This window comes from Nicotiana attenuata, unplaced genomic scaffold, assembly GCF_001879085.1.
Source record: "Nicotiana attenuata strain UT unplaced genomic scaffold, NIATTr2, whole genome shotgun sequence".
Taxonomy (NCBI): domain Eukaryota; kingdom Viridiplantae; phylum Streptophyta; class Magnoliopsida; order Solanales; family Solanaceae; genus Nicotiana; species Nicotiana attenuata.
In genome coordinates this window covers 46,485-56,393 of record NW_017673366.1, presented here as the reverse complement: position 1 = coordinate 56,393, position 9,909 = coordinate 46,485, and positions in this window count along the sequence as shown.

The following is a 9,909-nucleotide window of genomic DNA, read 5'->3' as shown; positions in this document are numbered from 1 at the left end:
TTTAAACCTTGTATTTCGCTTCAAATCATTTAAAACCTCTTTGAATTTCCAGCACTGTTTTCTTTTTGAACTTCCGCCCATTTCACTTCTTTTGTCTGATTGTTTGCATTCGCTATTTGATCCTTATTTTTCTGCACTTATACATTCTTTTAAACAACTATGAAACCACCTATTTTCTGACTTTAGCATGTTTATTTAACCTTTATACATTCCTACTTGTAATCGTTATGTGGAAGTTGTCTTGCATGTTTTAAAGTCACAATTATAGCATGGCCGGGAACCACACTAGTGGATCTTGGGGGGTGACTAACACCTTCCTTCTAAGATAATTTCATGCCCTTACCCATTCTTTGGTTCTTCTTTCTTTTAAACTCTTAGTGTCCTAATGCACTTAATCATTAGGTGGCGACTCTTCAAGCTCCAAAACCCAAATTCCCAAAGGGAATAGAGTTGTCCGCCCAAATATCGTAAACCCGATTTCCCCTTTAAGGAAAAAGGGGGCATCGACAGGAGTCAAGAAGCGGTTAAAGGGAAATTCACTTACGTTGAGCATTCCACTGCTCCGATAAAGGCATCCTCCGGGCCGGGATGACGTCTGAGGTCCTCACTCGAGTAACCTCTCATCCACCTCGGCCGTTCCCTCATCACACTCGTGAAAAAGACTTTTTGGACCGGTGGCGGAGCTTGATCAAGCCTCAATACAGCCGAGGGCGATACAGTCTGATCAAATGGCTAAGGGGTAAAAAACCTCACCTTTAAACCCCCTTCACGTGAAATGCCTGAGCATCAACACTATCCTCCAAAAGGATGGGTAGACTTGACCGAGAGTCACCTGATATCGGGCGCAGAAGTCAAGAATAACTGGGTCGATTTCCAATGGAGGAGCTTCAACAGATTTATCGGGGCCCAGGGTGAATATGTAAGTGTATATATGAAGGAAGCTAGCCTTGAAGTCGGTAATGCTATCATTGGGGCCAGGAATCTCTACCTCCACTGCCTTGCTCCACCGGTAGTCCTTAACGTCGCGGCACGACGATTACAACAATTCAATGGGTTGCCTCCCATCCAGCGCCTGATTTAACGTCGCGGCACGACGCAGAGTCTCGCTTACTCATCAGCGAGTACAACCTTGGTTTTTTCACGATTAATCATTCCTCCCCAATAATGCTTGACTCTATGACCATTCACCAAGAATTTCGTCTCACTATGTAAAGCTCGCAACTCGATTGCACCATAAGGAGTGACTCCCACCACCTCAAAAGGATCNTCAATTGCTACTAGGATAAACCTGTGCCTATTTGATGCGGCAGGTTCGATTGGTCCGATAACATCCATTCCCCATGCGGCGGACAGTCATGGCGAGCTTGTTGCATTAAGCTCATTTGGAGGCACTTTTATCATGTCTGCATGGATCTGACAGCGGTGGCACTTTCGCACATACTGGATGCAGTCCGTTTCCATAGTCATCCAGAAATAACCTACCCGGAGTATCTTCTTGGCTAAGACAAAACCGTTCATATGTGGACCACAGGTCCCAGCATGAATTTCCTCTAGCAGTTTGGATGCTTCCTTTGCATCAACACACCTTAGCATACCTAAATCCGGAGTTCTCCTATACAGGATTCCTCCGCTGTGGAAGAAATTGTTGGACAATCTTCGCAGAGTGCGCTTCTGAATAGCATTTGCAAGCTCTGGATATTTTCCTTCGGCCAAAAATTCCTTGATGTCGTGAAACCAAGGCTTTCCGTATGCTTCTTCCTCGACATGAGCACAGTACGCTGGTTGATCATGAATCTTTACTGGAATAGGGTCTATGAATTTCTTATCTGGATGTTGGATCATAGATGATAGGGGACATATTCTTCATCTCCCAAATTAACAACCTCAGTCTCGTCCAAGTTAGACTTAGGTCTGTTCTCAAAATTCTCAACTTCTTTAACGATTTCTTCCGGTATATCATCTTCCTCCGAATCTGTGTCCTTTTGTCGCGTTGTCTCGTTGCATGTCACAGTCGTTGGTTCATCAAGATAAGTAATAGTAATGCTGTTTGAGTAAAGTAATGAGAGAAAATAATAAGAAAGAGATTTGTAAGAAAATTGAAATACTTTAATAAATTCCATAAGTGTTTTGAACATTGGAGCTCTTTCTTGCAAAAAAAGAAAAATGCGAAAAGGAAATAAACTTAATAAAGCAAAATAGTGCGTAATGCTTTGTTCAGCCTTGCTACCCCGAGGCACGTCGGGCTCTGGTAGTTCTGACGGTCCAGTTGTTGAGGTGTGCTCCTCTGCTCACAGCCTGTATGGAAGGGCCTTCTTGCCCATCCTCTTCGAAAATGACACAACAATCCATATCATCCCCTTCCAGGAACAAATTCCTCATCACTGCTAATGCTTCCTCTTCTTCTGACCCATAGATAACCTCGGCTGGTTGAAAAGTCTGCTCTAGACGGGGTATCGGTTGCTCCAATGGATAGTAAGGGCCGTGCCATGGTAGCGACCAGTCCTTGAATTCTTCCCATGTATACTCATACCCCAACCCGAAGGTGGTACCATGCTTCTTGAGCTTGATAGGCTTAGCGATTCCTTGGAGACTTTTGCCAAGTCCTTTGCCAGGTTCATATCCATTCCAATTCAGTATGCTTTCAATTTTGTTGTTCCACCATTTGTCTTTGTCGACTGTGTTGACCCGCTCGATGTGGTGGTAAGTTTCCCCACCTAATCTTCTTCTTCCTCCAATGCTGGAATGGTCTGGCGGCTATATATGGGGTTGCTACCGTCACCATGAATGATCACCTCCTTGTGATTCCATTCAAATTTCACTGCCTGATGTAGTGTTGATGCCACGGCCCCAACGGCACGAATCCATGGTCGTCCCAATAGCAGATTATAAGAAGTCGGCACGTCTAGCACTTGAAAATAAACATCGAACCAAGTGGGCCCCATTGGCAAACGTAGGCTAATTTCCCCAATAGTGGACCTTTGAGATCCGTCGAAAGCTTTGACGTTGATGGCCCCATCCTTGATTTCATGCAGCCTTTTTCCCAATGTTCTGAGTATTACCGGAGGACAAATGTTGAGACTGGACCCCCCATCGACCAGGATTCAGGTGATAAAATAATCTTCGCACTGTACAGTGATGTGCAATGCCTTGTTATGACTCAATCCTTCCGGTGGCAGCTCATCCTCGTGAAAGGTGATTTTATGACTCTCCAACACTTGGCCCACCATGTTTGCCATTTCTCCTCCAGTGATGTTGCTTGGTACATACGCCTCACTCAATACCTTCAACAAGGCATTCTTGTGTGCATCAGAACTTCGTAATAAAGCCAAGATAGAAATTTATGCCGGTATTTTGTGCAGCTGGTCAATGACCGAGTATTCCTTGGCTTGTATCTTTCTCCAGAGATCACCGGGTCCAGTTTCAATGATGGCTTGTCGGCCAGAGGTCTACTTACTCGACTCAGCTAAGTGTTCTGGGGTATAAACCTTGCCGGTTCTTGTCATACCCCGCGCTGCAACTGTTTCTCCGAACTTGGCTTTTCCTTTCCTTCTTGGCTCGGTTGTGTAGTCCCACGGTATAACTTTTGTGCGGAACGGTGTTACGACTGTCATTGCTACTGGAATAGGCACCCTTGCCTTGGAAGGTAATACAGCAACTTCAAAGGGCTCGACCTCGATTGGTGTTGGCGTCTTTGTAGAGGCTGGTGCTTCAAACTCAAGCTGTATGGACATGTTCACCTCAATATCTTCAGAGCCACTGTTGGTTTCTTTGGATCGTCACCTTCCGTGATCAAACCGATTGATCCTTTGGAATCCCAATCATCTTCTATTTCAATCATATGAACACTTCCACCCTTGTGGTCTGGTAGAGGGTTGTTACGGACATTCGGAGCAAGCTCCTTTGCCACGATAATCTTGTTATCAATTAAAGCCTGGATCTTGTCCTTCAGGGAGCGGCACTCATCAATAGTATGTCCCTTCATGCCGGAATGGTATGCACAGGTTTTGTTTTGGTTGACCCATTGGGAAGGATTTTCTAGGGTTATGGCAGGGATAGTGGTGATGTAACCAGCAGCTTTAAGCCTTTCATACAGCTGGTTGATTGGTTCGGCAATGGCAGTGTATTATTTGGGAGGTTTGCGGTCAAAGTTTGGTCGGGGTCTAGGGAAATTTTGGCGAGTAGGAGGTGATTGATAGAGGGATGGTTGAGTGTTGTAGACTTGTGCGGGTTGGGAATAATTGGGTGAAGTGGGTTGGTATGTGGGAGGTGGAGGTGATTGGTAAGTAGGTGGTGGAGCTTGGTAAGAGGGCAAAGGTGCTTGGTAATTTGAGGTAGGTTGATATGTAAGAGGGGGTATTGGGTAGGTTTGGTATTTGATTGGGGATTTTGTTCTCTGTGCAACCATCACAGCACTCACATCCCTTTTCTTGGACGTACCACCAGACTGTAGAGCCTTGTTGGTAGCCTGTAATGCTTCAAAGTTAGTGACCACACTACTTTTAATACCTTCCTCGATCCTCTCCCCTAGCTTGATGATGTCGGGAAATTTCGGGCCTTCAATCAGCATCAACCTTTCATAGTACTGTGGGTCTTGAGCTCGGATGAAAAACCTGTTCATTTGTTCTTCTTCTAAAGCCGGCCTGACCTTAGCAGCTTCTGATCTCCAATGAGTAGCATACTCGCGGAATGTCTCCGTGGGTTTCTTTTTCATGTTCTGGATGTAGAATACATCTGGCGCATTTTTCGTGTTGAATCTGAACCTGTCCATGAAATCGGACGCCATACTTACCAAGTTCGACCACTTCTTCGGGTCTTGGCTAATGTACCAAGATAGAGCATCCCCTTTCAGACTTCTCATAAAGAGCTTCATGCGAACCTTTTCATCCTTTCCTACTTTGACCAGCTTGTCGCAGTATGTCCTCAAATGAACTCTGGGATACCCGGTGCCATCGAACATTTCGAACTTGGGAGGTTTGTACCCCTCGGGCAGTTCGACATCTGGTTGAATGCAAAGGTCTTCGTAATTCTGTCCCTCGATCCCCTTGCTTCCTTCAACACCCTGAACTCGGCTAGTCAGCTTCTTGAGTTCTGCGGCCAGATTCTTGATAAGAGAGTCTTTGTCATCAGACTCAGGTGTGCTCGAGGCGGGCTGAATGGGGTGTGGTATGGTTTCCACATAGATGGGGGTGTTGTGGTGATGATCATTTGTGGAGTTCAGTGGTTCGAGGATGAGCAGTGGGGTGTTACTTGAAGTGTGGCATGTGTTGCAGTGGTGATGGGGAGTGGGTTGGTTTTGTGGCTTCGGGATGTTTTGAGGAGGTATGGGATTTTGAGTGTTGGGGAAGTTGATATCCGGGGTAGTGAGGGAAAATGACAAGCTTGCCAAGTTCCGAACTTGGTCCAATACTTCCTGAAATTTCAATAACTTCTGTTCGAGCTGGGAGGCACTTTTCTTGGAAACCTGAATACCCTGAGAAGTCTCTACCCTTTCAACTGAGCTCTCCTTTCTGATGTTGCTCAAATATTCCATATTTCCTTTGTTCTTGTTTTTGATAGGACTCGGAGGAGGAGGAGGCAGAGGACCCTTGGATCTTGTGGAATATGATGACGATGCCAGAGTGCACGAACTAACCTTTGGGGAGGGGAATAAGCAAAAGTAAAAACATAAGGTAACAAGTTAGTAGGGATCGTAAAAAGAAAACGTTGCAATATTTAAACACATAGTGTAAGAATATAAATCGTGTCCTAAATTGGGAGCATCATTGTGCCCGAGGTAGGCCTAGCGACAAGTAAATTTGGAGAACTTAGAATGCTAAATGCCTCATTTTATTGATAAAAAATAAGACGAATCCCAAAACGATACTAAATAACAGGAAATAAAAGTGTCACTAGTGGCCATAGGCCTTATTACATTTAAAGCAAAGAAAAGACTCCTAACTACTTGGTCCCAGAAGGACCTTCCTCAGACTCGGCATCTTTAGCTCCATCGAACAACTTCACTAGCTCACGTAGTCCCAATAGCAAGTAGGCATTCGCCAGATGTATGCCTTCATTTCCTTCAGCAACCCGGCAATCTTCAACCCTCTTCAGGAACATCATTTCCAGCTCCACTATGCCCCGCTCCAAACAGATCAGTCGTTTGTTGGCGCTGATAGCCATATCTTTCCATTCTCCAATTAGCTTTTTATTGGCTTCTTGTATTTCACGGTGCTCATTTTCACATTCCCACATCCTCTTGCGCAGTTGGTTGTACTTTACCTGTGCTTTAGCCTTTTCATCAATAATCCTGTGACCTCGAACAAACCCGAGCTGACCCAAATCGTTGTGATTGTCCTCCAGCCAGCCTAGATAGTGTGGAGTACAACCAGCATGGTAGCGTTCTGGCTCGATGGTGTCTCTTCCCAAGATAATTTTGCTATGCCACATATGCTGAGCCTGACACTCGTACGGACTATCGTCATCTTGGAAGTCGGCTAAAAAATGGCTCATCTTGTCAACCCTTGGTATAACCTGCTTCCTACCTGCCTGTCTCATAACCCGGATAGGAACATATGGGTAGGTCCCTCTTAAACCGATCAATATCAGAAATGGAGCATCCCTAGACCGTATGATGAATTCTTCAGTAGGGAACCACTCAAACATCCATTGCACCCGGTCTCTAGCATTCTCTGGTTGGGCGAACATGTTGGGCATATAATTTATCCGCTTTGGGTGATGAAAAGTGATTTGATCATCCCAGTCTCTACGATGGATTTCCTGCCGGTACTCACCCCTTTGGAGGTGCTCCATGAGCCATAGTTGGAGTAGCAACTTACATCCCTCGAAATGTTTGGCCCCTTGTTGACATCTTTCTAGGGCTCGGTATATTTCTGCAACTATTATTGGCACAAGGCTGAATGGCTGCCCGTCAATTCCTTCCATCAAGTTTTTGGTGACCATGGCCAGTCTGGTATGGATTCTTGCTTTCTTTGTCGGAAAAACTATCATCCCCAAGAAACAGAACACAAACAAAAATACCCTTTGGTGGATGTGCCCCAATGAGGTGATGGCGAATTCGTCCGGATAGGTACGGTAAGATTTTCTATGGCCGTACCTTTCATACAAATGGTCAAAGCGAATGTAAGACTTCTCCAAACATGTCAAGTCGGGATTCTTCTTTAGACCCATCATCTTAAGCAAACCCCTACCCTAACGATTTTCCAGCATTAGCAAACCCGGAGTTTCCCACGGTATTCCAGCCAGTCCTCCTATTTCCTCAAGCAAAGGTGCCATCTCAATGTCTCCGAAGCGGAATACCGACCAATCACAATCCCAGAATAGAGTGGCAGCTTCTATGATTTTGTTGTCAGGTTGAATTTCTAGGAGAAAAGGTAGGTTTCCCAGGTACTTTCGGACAAGAGTTTGATCGCTGGAATGAAGATCCTTCCACCAGCTTAGCAATTTGGGGTGAATGTGGGTGACCATTCCGAATCTGGGGACTTCGTGCCTCATTTTCTGAAAAACAAAAAGTAAGGCCCTTTTCCCCCACCGGACCCGACTATTTGACATCAATAATTTGCATAAGAAGCATTTAGTTCTCCAAATGAATGAACAGAACGTGGTAAGGTCCGTTTAGGTTTCAAGGAAACCCAGTAGACATTGGACAAGGCTATCTTAAAGAGTCATTATACGGATAACATAACTAATTCGGCTAGGTTTGACCATGATGCATGTACAATTAAACGGAGTAAAGTTTCTATGTGGTATTAGACTGGTACCCTTGAGCGGACAACTCAAGAGGGAAAGGCGCGGAACCGTCGACTACACCGTTGATCGACTGGTTTTACCGCAAATATGCCTTTGCCGGATTTAGGGGGTGATAATATCGGAAGAGCGCAACCACTCATTATATGCGTTGCTATGGGATTTTGTTTGGCACGAATGGAATATGATGTTGAATATGCAATTACAAGAATGAAACAAGTTGTCACGTATTTGCACGTTCATAAAGTAATGATTACAATAATTGCTCATAATTACAACAATATTGAAGGAAAGCAGTAAAAGAAAGCATTAAAGAAAAGAAAACAAATAGCCAAGTCAGTTTTGTAGTAGAAAAGAGATAAAGACATTAAATAAAGGCAATAAAGAAGCAGTAAAGTCACAAGCAACATGAAATGGTAAAAGCCTAGAGAATTCCCCAGCGGAGTCGCCATGTTGTCGATGCCCCCTTTTTCTAAAGGCGAAATCGGGTTTACGACATTTGGGCGGACAACTCTATTCCTTTTGGGAATTTAGGTTTGAGATTTATAAGAGTCGCCACCTAATGATTAAGTGCATTAGGACACTAGGAATTTAAAAGAAAGAAGAACCAGAGACTGGGTAAGGGCTTGAAATTATCTCAGGGGGAAGGTGTTAGGCACCCCCCAAGATCCACTAGTGTGGTTCCCGGCCATGTTACAATTGTGACTTTAAAACAAGTAAACATACAAGACAACTTCCACATAACGATTACAAGTAGGAATGTATAAAGGTTAAATAAACATGCTGAAGTCAGGAAATAGGTGGTTTCATAGTTGTTTAAAAGAATGAATAAGTGCAGAAAAATAAGGATCAAATAACGAGTGCAAACAATCACACAAAAGAAGTGAAATGGGCGGAAGTTTAAAAAGAAAATAGTGCTGGAAATTCAAAGAGGTTTTAAATGATTTGAAGCGAAATACAAGGTTTAAAGAGCTGGAAACTGACAGTTTAAAGAAAACAATAACGAAGGTACATAAAGAGGGAGGGGGGTCCTAGGTTTATAAATAATATGGATCATCCACGCAACACCCGGTAATCAATTATACGCGTGGTGTTATCGCTTGATCATCATATCCATGTCTACCCTTCCTACCCCATTAAGGTATTAAAGCGCGGAATAGTATCATTACTTATTGCATTCTATTACCCGTCCCGATCCTATCAGTCTCGGAGGCATCAAGAATACTAATCCTAAAGGGGAGGGAGTTGGGGCTTGTCAGAATTTTTAAAAAGATAAAAGTCTAGGCGACAAACAAAAACACATAATCAAATAGGGGAGAAGCAAACAGCAGTTAAGGCTCAAACAGGCCTCCTCACTTAAAGGCAAATATATAGCATGACTTCAAATACTGGTTATGGTCTGAATTAAATTTAAAAGCGTTAGGACAGGCTGATTTATCACATATTTGTCAGATGAGGAGTCCGAATTAGCCTTGTCTGGTTGTAGTTATCAAAGCTGACACAGTTAATTAATTACCTAATGGTTTGCCTAAGTGAGACCTATTGGCATGGTATCTAACAGAGCGTACTGATTTTAAAGAAAGGGATCACTAGTTTTATAAACAAAAGATCTCCAGATTTTAAACGACCTTATGACTGGTTTCAGACTCGAAGCTGATTCAGTTGATTATTCCTATAAGGATGATTTCTAAGCGTTAGTGGTTTTAAAACGATTAGAGAGACGCAAGAGTCCTATAGGCATGGTCTCTAGAATTCAACTGATTATTATTAAGCTACAATTGTTTGCCTAGTGACATGTATATGCAGAAATGCAGAAAACTTATAGGCATGAGTTCTAGAATGAGAATACAGAAATAACCTATAGGCATGATTTCTAAGATGAGAATGCGGAAATAAATAACCTATAGGCATGTTTTCTAAGATGAGAATGCAGAAATAAATAACCTATAAGCATGTTTTCTAAGATGAGAATGCAGAAATAAATAACCTATAGGCATGTTTTCTATCCTTTTTCATACATTCATCCACATCCCTTTCCATTAACCATCCCTAATAGTTATTACAAATTATTACAAACCCGAATGAATCAAAAGAAAGAAAAGTAAAATTACATCAGAAGTTCCAGCTACAAACACACAGTCTAATTCAGACTCAAAGTCCAACAAT